This window comes from Cupressus sempervirens, chromosome 9, assembly GCF_028749045.1.
Source record: "Cupressus sempervirens isolate cs-2001-9-10 chromosome 9, ASM2874904v1, whole genome shotgun sequence".
Classification (NCBI taxonomy): Eukaryota; Viridiplantae; Streptophyta; class Pinopsida; order Cupressales; family Cupressaceae; genus Cupressus; species Cupressus sempervirens.
Genome location: NC_143126.1, coordinates 766908057 through 766920294, shown reverse-complemented (window position 1 = coordinate 766920294; position 12238 = coordinate 766908057). Strand labels below are relative to the sequence as shown.

At 42.8% G+C, this 12238-nt stretch overlaps 1 protein-coding gene across 2 annotated transcripts in view; it reads left to right on the top strand.

Annotated features, from left to right (window-relative positions):
* The window catches only part of LOC149540939 (aspartate carbamoyltransferase, chloroplastic-like), a 96774-nt gene that overhangs the window by 74557 nt on the left and 9979 nt on the right, over nt 1-12238 (top strand). The window lies entirely within an intron of this gene.

The window sequence follows — 12238 nt, the reverse complement described above, 5'->3', positions numbered from 1 at the left end:
GTGTATGTTCCTGATATAGCAATGAAAAGCGTATTTACCGAGCAAGATGTAGGATGTAACAATAAAGGGACATGGATAGAGAAAAATCAGGAATACGACATAGAGATCAAGCCCACAAAGTTGGTAAGTGGGAATGCATTATGTAGAGCTATGACGGAAACTCAAGTGGATAAAGAACTCGAGTCAAATTAGTTAGTCTTGACAGTGAGTCTGTAGGATCCATGGTTTGAAAATATCACATGCTTCTTAACTTATGGAGAATATCCTGAAGGGCTAACAATGAAACAAAGGAGAGATCTGAAGCTGAAGGAAGCCAAATACATTATCTGGGAGGATAGATTACACAAAAAGTCCATAGATGGAAGCTTTCTCAAATGTGTAGATAAGCAACAACAAGAGAGGTTGTTGAAGACATTCCATGATGAAGCCTGCGGTGGACACTTCTCTTCTTCAGTCACTGCTTTCAAGATACTTAGGCAATGTTTTTATTGGCCTGGAATGTTCAAAGATGCCTACCATTGGGTATCCAAATGTGAGAAGTGCAAAATGTTCACAAGTAGACCTCAATTGGCGGCATTACCTCTCGGACCAGTAGTAATCGACGGTCCATTTCAACAGTGGGGTCTTGATTTCATAGGTTCTATAAACCTTGCGTCCGGTGCTGGTCATACCTACATAATCACCGCTACAGATTACTTCACGAAGTGGGTGGAAGATAAGGCAACAAAAAGAACTACTTCTGAGGTAGTGTGCGAGTTTATAAAAGAGAACATCATGGTAAGATTCAGGGTGCCTACAAAAATAATGATGGATAATGCAGCTTATTTTTCTCAATTGAAATTACTGAATTTTGTTTCAAATATAGCATAACAATTGGCCACTCGTTTGACTATTTTCTGCAAGGAAATGGTCAAGCCAAATCTAGCAACAAAATTTTGATCAACATTGTGAAGAAGCTTGTGTCAGATAACCACAAAACTTGGCACAAGAAAATTTTATGAAGCACTCTGGGCTGATAGAGTGACTCCGAAGAGGACGATTGGCATTTCTCCTTTTGAACTTGTTTATGGAGTTGAGGCAAGCCTCCCCTTACCATTAGAATTGGTTAACAAGAAGTTGAGAATGGGAATAGAAGATGCCATTTACAGAGATGGCCTTGAGAAATAGATCCTATACCTGAGCAAACTTGAGGAAGAAAGAGAGAGAATGGTTGATCACATTACACAGCACCAGATGAAGGTAAAGAACTTGTTTGATAAGAAAACTAGGCCTCAGATGTTCATGGTAGGAGATGTGGTGTTGCTATGGGATAAGAGAAGAGCGCCTGAAGGTATGCATGGAAAATTTGAGACACTCTGGAAGGGTCCATTTGCCATTCATCAAGCTTTTGAGAGAAGCTATTTCAAGTTGGTGTATCCAGACAGTAAAGTACTGCCCTTGACCTATAATGGTCAAGATTTGATGTTATACCAAGTTTCTAATTGAAAACAAGTAACCCCTGTATTGTATTATAGTTACGTTTAGTTCCTGTTTTTTTTTTCTAGTTTGTTTTCTTTGCTTTCTTCTCCTTTCCTTGTTTTCCTTTTTCCTTGTTTTGTTTGGTTGTGTTGCTGCCTTTTGTTCATTCTTTTGTGAAACCAAAGACCTAGGATTCCTTGTTGAGACATAGAAATGTCAAAGTTCCTAGACAGAGCCAACTGTTGCCCCCACTTTTGTTCTCCACATGCTAAAGCAAATGAACCTTAGAAGTGGTATTCTTCTAATTATCTTATGACGAGTCTAGGTCTAGTTTTCCTTAGGCTAGGAGTTCTTTATCGGGTTTCCCTCATCTGCCTTCCCTTCTGGTGAACCGGGCGGGTTATCCTAAATTCATGCCTCTTAATGGGTAAGTTTAGTACCTAACCTGATAAAGATCATATTTTACTCACCCATAACATAATGCATTTCTTCGAGGATGAATTTCAAATTCCTAGTCTTTATATTGCAACTCCTACAGGAATTTCCAATCTGCCTTTTGCTCGGTGGGTTTTGGCCCATGAAGGTAGATTTTCCGATCAAATATAGAAGAGGTAACAAAAGCTTTCAGAAATGCTCAATCTGCTCAATAACGATGAATACTCTTGTCAAAGGTGGCGAGAATGAAGGTCAAAATTAAATTAACAATGCAAATATATTGGAATACCCACATCACATGTTGAAAAGTCAATTGCCTTAGAAATGGATTCATAACTATCAAATGAAGATTAGTGTCGCATGATCGTGACTCACTTCGGGCTTCAATAAATTTAAGTTGCGATGGTGCGAGAGATAGCGACAAATTAAATCAAATAGTTATCGCATGATCGCAGACAGTTAAAGCTAACCTAGGGTTAATGTTGTGAAGCAGCGAAAGTTATTCATAACGCTTATCACATGTTTGCTGATGATTAAAGGTAACCCGAAGTTATCATTGTGAAGCAGTGAAAACCAGAGATCGCACCGCCACAGGTGGTTAAAGATGACCTGAGATTTCGAGTTGCGATTTGGTGAAAGCGATAACGATTAAACATTAAACAATGATTGCAACATCGCATGTAGTTAGCTAAATTGTCATATTAAGTTGCGAAGAGGCGAAAGTATTTAAATCACATCGCCCCACCATGTTAATGTTGAACCTCAAAGAAGGATGCAAAGTTGTGAGAGACAACAGTGTTTAACTCAAACGGTCATCGCAATATCGTAGAAGATAAAGGTGTTAATTGATTAACAGTTACGAAGCCGCGAATGTCAAAGATCGCATGACTGCAATCCAATTTTAGTCTAAAGGAATTTAGGTAGCAATAACAATTAACGAAATAAGTTTTCACACCGTTGCATGGTTAAGCCATAACAGAGGTTGTGAGTTGCGAAACTGCGAAGGGTACTACATGAAAGTTAGTATAAACAGTAATTGCAACATTGCAAATGCTAATGCAGTTAAAGGATTCTAAGTAGTGAAGCGGTGAAAAGTAACCCAGGGCATTCAAATATTGAACAGTTGCATGTTCGCAAGTGGTTAAAGGGAATCCGAAGTTAAGGTTGCAAAAGAGCGACAATATGTATTCGCATGTTTGCAGGTGGTTAAATGCAACCTTGAGTCAACATAGCAAAGCAGCGAGAGCCAACCATCGCATCATTGCATCGAGTAAAGGCATTGTAAGAATGATAGTTGTGAAAAAGTGACAAGGGAAAAATAAAGAGGATTATTATGTTTTAATCATGATCATTGATTCGAAATCGACGACGAGGATTCAAACCTGCAGTGATCGTTGAGATATGAAATATAGGTTTTGGCGCCAAGATGACTGTTACAGATCAGAGAGGAATATGGACCATTTTGAAGGTTCCTAATCATTTCTGCTTTCTTTCTCTGATGCATTGAATTGTAATCGATGACTGTTGGATTTTTTAATGGTTAAAGTGCCCCGAAATGTAATAATGAACTGTAATGGCCAGCACCAGAGAAAGAAGGGAACGTAGCAGGTATCTAAAGGCCTCTAAATGTAACTTACATAGTCAATGCAAAAGTTGGCAAATTTTGCTGTGAAATACTCTTTGTTGCAGAGAGAAGAATAAAAGTGTTTGATACCATTAATTTACTATTCCATGCATATATTAGTCTGTGTATTTCTTTCGAGTTAGATTAGGAATCTGAAAACAAACGGAGTTTTGTTTTTCTTTTCAATTTAATGAAATGACAAGTAATCAGAGAATTGGTAAAGTTAAAAGAAATACTTCTGTTGTGATGTGCAAATTATAGTCTTGCATCTTAGCTTCATATCATTTCACCTTGCATTTCATTCATAGCACAAGTTTTCACAATTGCATTATCAATTACGTAGATTCATAAGATGTGTGAATTTCTGGAATTGATCTCATCCCAAGACCAATCCGTTGCCTAAGTTACTTGGTTTACCTCTTCTATTCTCTAGTCAAGAACATACCCTAGTAGAATTAGAAATAAACAAATTCTTTGAAAATCATAGGCAAGGGAGCTGTACCTGTAATCAGAGGGAAATTAGTTATCAAAATAATATTTTCCCAACTGTTGTATTCAATTGTTCTTTATACATTAGGGCGCTTTGAGAATTATTATAGAAAGAACAATCTGTTTACCAATACAATTGCATAGTGTTGAACTCATAGAATTGAAGAGCCATATATGACTCATTATAGAGCATATGTCTATGAATGCTGCCCAAAACTGTAATAACCCCAACTGATCTATCCTCAAATTGTTTGCAATTTTCTTCTCTAAGATATTTTTATCAAATAGTTGGCTCTCTTTGTCATTTCATTTTAACAGTCAGTCAGCTGATTGGTTTGAAAACCTTAATCTCCATTTGCTTTGTTAAGAATTAAGAAGAATATGTCAATGGTGTACATAGAATTATCATGCTTAAAAGATATTGAAGAGTTCATTGGAATCATTGTCTGTTTTAGTTCTTGTTAAAGTGATTGTGTTTGTACACAAGCGTGCTTAAATTTTAACATATTTCAAAGATACTATCCAAATAATGCAGATATACATACTAATGTTTGCCGTACAAGGTAAAAGGATACTTAACACATGTAGTATAGAAAGATATAGTACAAAACAAATACTTTATTCATATATGCAATATGCACTTGATGCTTACAATTGGATTACAATGATTCTCATGATGATGATTCAAAGTCCCTTCTAGACGGTGTACATATACTTTTCCTGAAGGGGTAACTCAACTGTCATGCGTCTGTTCGGATACGACTCTACCTGTTGGCTACCGTATAGAATTTACCGACAACATCAGCTCTCCCAAAAAGTAAAGTCGTCTCAACCGTCATGTGCTCGTTCAAATACAACTCTACTCTTTGGCTACAACATAGAATTTACCGACAACATCAGCCCCCACAAAAAGTGAAGTCGTCTCTGGACGACAATTACAAAATATCTAAGACAAATTAACAAAATAGAATACACTAACTATGACTAACTATAACAGGATAGATCTTTTTCCATCACACCACTTTCACATTCGTCTTGTGCCTGCACCAAATTGATCTCCAAAAACACATTGCATCTGTAGCCTCTGCTAACACAATACTGTCTCCCTAGCCAAGCTAACCTTGATAGCCACCTATGCTGCCTTCTCTACTTCCAACGCTTGGGTGCACTGAGCCAAGTGTCGCTCTACTGCCTCCAACTGGATGATCGGCTCTTCTGAGCTCTCTATGCATCCACCAAGACAAACTCACGTCCAACACCTATTTTGAGTGCCTCAAAGCATAGCACCCCTCTCAAAAGGCTTGCTCCAGTGCTCTCTCCACCTCTGGCATACAAACACTTGTAGCAGCTCCAAGCCTCATCAATTAGTCACATTTCCCACGACTGATAATTGAATTGATTGAGGATCTAGGGGGCATCGCCCCTAGCAGGGTCGAGGGACAATGCCCTTGTCGCCAAGACCAAATTAGCACTCCCAAACCCACCTAAAAGTCCATGGAAACACCATTTTTGTGATTTTCTTCCGATTCCATACTCTTTTAGCCAACCGCTTATGTTTTACTACCTATTTATGTCTTTCCCTTCAGTATCATATGTTATGCATTATGAACTGTTTTGATTTGTTGTCCTTTTTTTTAGAACCCTATCACCCTTCTTCTGTATCCACACCATACACTGCCTCTGCATAGTATTCCATACGGTCATTAGAATATGCACTAACAATGGTTGTACGGTCTCCTTATGGTGTCTTGTCTTATTTTGTCTCCTATTGCATTTCATACGTCCGTACGACCCTAAAGTTTGTCACCCCGTTTCCATTTCCTCCTTCCACACGGTGTTCATCTAAGTACTTGTGTATGGCGGTTGTGTTCCCGTGGGGCTGTACGGTCAAGTCCCTTTCCTCAACGTCCGTACGGTTCCTTCAACATGTGTTGTATGGTCAAGGTCCTTCCCATCCATCATCCTTACGGTCTTCTTTCCATATGTGGCCATATGGTGGATCACTCTGTTTCCTGATCTTCAGTCGTACGCTGTACAGTAATGCCTTTGCTGTATGTCGTGCAACATTTTTTTGAGCTCTCTGCTTGTCTAGAGGCCGTATGACTGTATGATGCAATTTTCAGACGATATCTTGCCTTTGTAGTTGCTTGCCATACAGTCATACGGTATTTGTTGCTCCCCAAGTCCATACGTCCATAAGGTGGCTCAAATCCTTCAATTGATGTCCGTACCTTTTTATCTGCTTGCTTACTGTGCGATACAATTTGCTTATTGATTGCTATTCGTACGACGATGCTTCAATTGGATTTCACTTGAATTTGTTGAAGCTTTTGTCTGCGCTCTGCCTGTTGCGCTAAAATTAAAACTTCTTGTGCTGTGCGTATTTCATCCTTACCTTTTATCTTATTTCTATCCTTATTGAGCAAATTAGGCATTAATCTTCATCACACTTCCTTCGTTCTAGGTTCGACTGGCAACAGCGCCAAATATTTACCGTACAGGGTAAAAGGATACTTAACGCATATAGTATAGCAAGATATAACACAGAATAGATACTTTATTCATATATGCAATATGCACTTGATGCTTACAATTGGATTACAATGATTCTCATGATGATGGTTCAAGGTCCCTTCCGGACGGTGTACATATACTTTCTCTGAAGGGGTGACTAAACCTGTTTACCGTATGGGTAAATGAAAGCAACGCATATAGACAATAGAAACACGGATAGCAAACTTCGTAGATTATTACCTGCATATGCTAGAATATTACATACAGGGCATAAGATATGATAGGATAAGATAATTTACAATGATCCCATACGAGGTATAAATACTTTCCGTTGAACCTTCCCGAAGGAGTCCGTCAGCCACATAACAATACCAATCTACCCGTCAATTACAAAATCTTTACCGACGACATCGGCTACAAAGTACAAAATCACCGACGACAATCAAGTCGGGTGACATCATCCCCCTCAAAAAGAAAAGTCGTCTCCTAACGACTAACAAAATTAGGAGACAACCCACATACAACAAAGGAAATACTAGAGAGGGGGAGGAGGTATCCTAGAGGAGTGCTGCTGGCAACGCAACTCATACACCTGATCTGTCCGGATGTGCAGATCCTTCTGAATCTGTGAATTAATCTCTACGACCTCCTTCAGAAGAAGCGCGGCATCCATAGCTTGTCTCCTGGCTAACTACAACTCGTGCTCAGCCGCATCCTTATCCCGCACAGCTGCTGCCATATCCCTCAACAATGCTGCCCGCTCAGCTGCCCACATTGCCTGCTAGCTGGCCAAGTCGGCTGCTATCTTCTCTCTCGCCTCTCTAGCCTCTCTCTTAGCTGCGAGAGATCTCTTGGCTGCAACCCTGTTGGCTGCCCTGTCTGCCTCCGCGCGCCTGCAAGCATAATAAACCTCCTTATACAGTGCCACGATCTCATGTGCCAGCTTCATCAGCAGAGTGTCGCTCGGACCCAACTCTGGCTTGGTGGCCCAATCTGCCCACATCTCTTGTGTCTCAACCGCTGACCAACCTCTGTCCACGAAACAGGCCTGAAATCGCCAAGGAAAAACCCCACGAATATACACCCAGATCAAATGCCACTCCCTCCGCTGAGTCATAGCCTCAGTCGCTAGCTTGGTTCCCTTCAGAATAGTAGCCTTCATAGTCTTGAGGTAGTCTCTGCACCCGTCCTCATCCGACCCATAGTCCTCCTTTGCAAAGCCCTCCAATGACCATTCTGCATCACTAACCTCCTCATCTGCGGGGACCATGCCCACATCCGGTGCCACCCGCTCTGCTCTCGACGCAACCTCGGCTTGTGGCATCCCCACCTCCTGAGGCTCTGGTACTATAGCTGATGCTCCTAAATGCCTGGGAGACTGAATGGACGGACCAAACTCGGCAAGGATGAGTTGGAACTGCTGTCTCAAGAGAGCACTGGCTCTATCCGTCACCTGCGGTCGCTCTGACTGTGTGGGCTCCATGCTCTCCTCCTATTGTACTTGGTTGGGCTGACTATCCTGGCTTGGTGTCTGCTAACAGGGATGACGAAATAGTAACAACTGCATCACAGTCAATCACATCCAAACTAACCTGAGGCTCAGGCTCCGACATTGGCAACTCCACTCTGCGAAATTGCGACTATAACAACATCTGCTTGTGAAACTAGCTCTGCTGGTGCAACTGAAATAACAATTGCTACAGCCGTCGGCAATGCATCTATTGCTGTCCGCGGGACAACATTCGTCACTGCCTGCAGGATCACTATGGCCTCTGCTTGTGGGACAACTTCCACCACCGTTCGTGGGACCATCTCTGTCATTGCCTGTGGGACAACCTCTGCCACCATCGGAGGAGTCATCACGATCGGGGCATGGCGTTGGCCAAACGGAGGAATGACTGACGTGGAGATGGTGAAGTGCGCCGAAGTTGATACCTAAGGAGGGGTAAAGAATGTGGACCCACTACTCACTGTCTCACTGCCAACTTCCGCAGAAGTGCTCTCCTCCTCTTCCATGGACTCATCCTTGTCACTCTCTGAAGTGTCCTCCCGTTCGCTATTAGTATCTCCGAAAGTGTCCAATACTCTAAATACTCTCTTCTGGCCCACTGTTGTTCCACCCGTGTCCAAGTGGAGCCAGTAGAATATGGGAGGCTAATCATCTGCCAACTTTCCCCTCGGAGGAGCCTCAAAATCATCAAGTGGGATTTGGCTAGCTGTTGCCTCTAGAAACAGGCCAATGGCATGGTGCGGCATTAAAAATGTGCGGTGTCGAAGCGTCATAAATTCCTCCATCCTGTCGGCAAGGACTGAAGCCCAATCATACACTGTACCCTGCATGATGCCATTCATGAATACAACTTGTGGCAATGCTATATTTGAAGCCCGAGTCGCACTCGTCAACCTGCTCTTGATCACATCCATAATGCACCTCCAATGGCCCTCCTGAATGAAATCTCTGCGAAGCCCTCTGCATTTAGATCCCTTAACCACTGAATCCATCTCCTTGGGTGTAAGATTGCGGCCCACTAGGCGTATCTATTGCTCCTTCCGTTCCTGTGAGAGTTTGTGGTTCTTAATCTCCACCTTCTTACCACCGGGGCCAGGGATGCTGAAAACCCTAGTGAAATCCCTAGGTTTAAAGGACACCATCATTTGATGCTTTTTGTACATAAATGTACTTGTTCTGCTGTGCCGACTATATGCCTTTATCATAGTTCGCAGAACTAATTCAAATAACTGGATGGAGAAGATTGGAAGCTGAATGGCCCAATGTACTTGTGCCTATACCAAAATCTGCTTAATCTGGTCTGCCTCTGGGGTCTCCTGCCACCATTTGCAGCATTCACTACTATTAAGACCCTCAAACTGGATGGTGAGGTGGGTGAGTTCCTCTCCGACTTTCTGTTTCTTGCTACTGGAACCCGATGGCCCTGCAACTTGGATCCCAGATGCCAAAACCCTTGCATTCTTTTCCATATTTGCCTTCAGCTAACTCTTCCATTGTTGCCGTTTGCCTGCCGATTCCATGCAATAATAGCTTATCTCTCCTTATATAATATATGTTTCTTCCTTATGCATGTAGGCCAAACAATGAGTGGTAGCTAAATGACCATCCGCGGGAGAATTAAAAATACTCCGCACGATACCTTCCGTGGGAGTGAAGAAAAACTAGCCGCAGGATATCCTCAATCCGAGGGAGATAGACGACCTTCTTGGAGATGAAGGTAAAGCCGCGCAATGGGAGAAGAGAACACTGCGAAGAAAAAGTTAAAGCCGCAGGAACAGGCGTCTGGTTGTAATCATAACAGTGATGCATGCATAAGCTTTAAAAATCCTGCAAGAGCTGCCTCAAGAACCAACATGTGTAATCTGTCTCAGAAGAAATTCCCCAATTCCATCCCTCGGATATGAACCTAGGGCGACTACTACTTGGATACCTCCATATGAAGTCCAGCACAAGCGATGGACGATCCTTATTACCTTGATCAGTGGCCCTTAATCGGTAGCGAATTGAAATCATAACCTGTGGAACGTAGTGCAGACTGCTGGAAGGAAAATTACTCCGCGGGAACAAGACAACGTGGGAGAAAACATATCCCGCAGAACACAACCTAGTCAGACTAACCCAAGCCTGAGGGATCCTTTCTTGTGAATCGAACCCTAAATCAGATGATGAACATAGTGAACCGCTTGTTTGATGAGTTAGCAATGGCAATGTGTATGTTACGCCATCGCGGGACAAGGAATTGGCCAACGAGATCAGGGGTTCGAGTCTTGAGGACTCACAGTAGCAGCATCGGTTGAATCATTTTCAAGGCTGGAGCATTATTAACATCATCACTGGTCATGCCACAGACATGCTTCATCTCCTGAAGGCGCTTCACTATCTCATATTTGTGTTCTGGAAATACTCCTGCAAACCCATCAGCTTCCCTAATCCATTCGTCAGACGCGATCCTTAGAAATAGTCATAATCGTGCCATCGTTCAAAATAGCAATGATCGGAACCATGAAAGATGCCCGCTCGTGAAAAGGTACTTCGTGGGAAAATGAAAAAAAAAGTCCACGAGGAAATGAAAAAAACTCCGCGGAAAGATGCGGGGGAGGAAGAGGGGTACTCGCGAAGGGGGTCCGCGGGATGTGTCCGCAGGCCTTTTTTCTCTCTTTGTTTTTTTGCCAAAAAAATACAATACCTCAATTTCGCCTCGAGGCATTGCTGTTCCCTAACAACGACGAGGGAGTCATTTAGTCATTCTGCGATGGCGACGGCGACGAGGTCTTCCTGGCACGGTATGTTTTCAATTTGGATCTATTGACTGCCTGAGGCACCTCTTGTCCGTCCAATGTCCACAACTTCATTGCACCATTGTTGCCGACCTCCCGGATCTGGTATGGTCCAACCCATTTGACCTTAAACTTCTCTGGTTTAATTTCATTCCGACTGTCATACTTGAGTACCCACTGCCCCTGGCTGAAACCTGTGGAGTTTGAGATGCTTGTTATGCCACGCCTTACGTTTGTTCTGTCACCTTTGTGGCCCACTGTGCCAATAATCGCTTCTCTTCCAGCTTATTCAGGTTATGCAACTGCTCTCTTAAGCTCTCCATATCTCCTAGCTTATTCTCCAGTGCTATTCGTAGGCTCGGAACCATAAATTCCGTTGGTACTACTGCCTCCTGTCCAAACATTAATTGGAATGGTGTGTGCCCTGGCGTCACCTTGTACGCCGTGCGATAAGCCCAAAGGGTCGAGGGTAGTTTGTCCTCCCAATCTTCTCCTACAACCACAGAAGATTTGTAAATAATTGATACAAAAATTTTATTTGTAGCCTCAGCCTATCTGTTCGCTTGCGGGTAACATGGACTCGATAATGAATGACAAATCTTAAATTCGGTGGTAAGTAGTCAGATGATATGATTAACAAAATGTCCACCCTTATCACTTGTTAACTGTAACGAAATTCCATACCTAGTAATGATCTGCTCATAAATAAACTTTGCTGTGCTAACGACCGAGTTATCCGGTAATGCACGTGCCTCCGCCCACTTGGTCAGGTACTCCGTTGCGACAATGATGTACTGGCACCGTCTAGTCTTGCTCACCTTTAGGGGTCCAATGAAATCCAATCCCCACCGCTCAAAGAGTTCTTGCGCATGGGAGGGGTTAAGTGGTATGAAGTCTCTTTAGCAGCTTTTCGGCCCGATGGCAAGTGTCACACCCGATGACCCATTCCCGTGCGTTGTTGTACACGGTCGGCCACCAGAATCGTGTGAGCAATATCTTCTGCGCAGTGGTGTTAGGTCCCATGTGTCCGCCTGCTAGACCCTCATGTGCTTCTTTTTACACTCGCGGTATCTCTTCTTCTAACACACACCGTTGAAGAATATGATCCGGCCCATTTTGCCGTGGATCAATTGGAAGGTACGGCTCCTGATTATCAACTTGCGTCTTTCATTTGTTGGTATTTCACTGAGAAACTGTCCTATTGACAGGTATTCTCCAATACTCGTGTACCATTCCGACAGTACTGCAATCTGAAACAGTTGTGCGTCAAGAAAGTCATCATTTACACCCTCTGCTGGTTCCCCTGTTTTGATCCTGGACAGGTGGTCAGCACTGACATGTTTCTTTCCCGGTCATACAATGATTTTGAAGGTAAACTCCTGCAACAGAAGTAGCCATCTGCTGATCCTCCCTTGAATGACAGGTTAATTG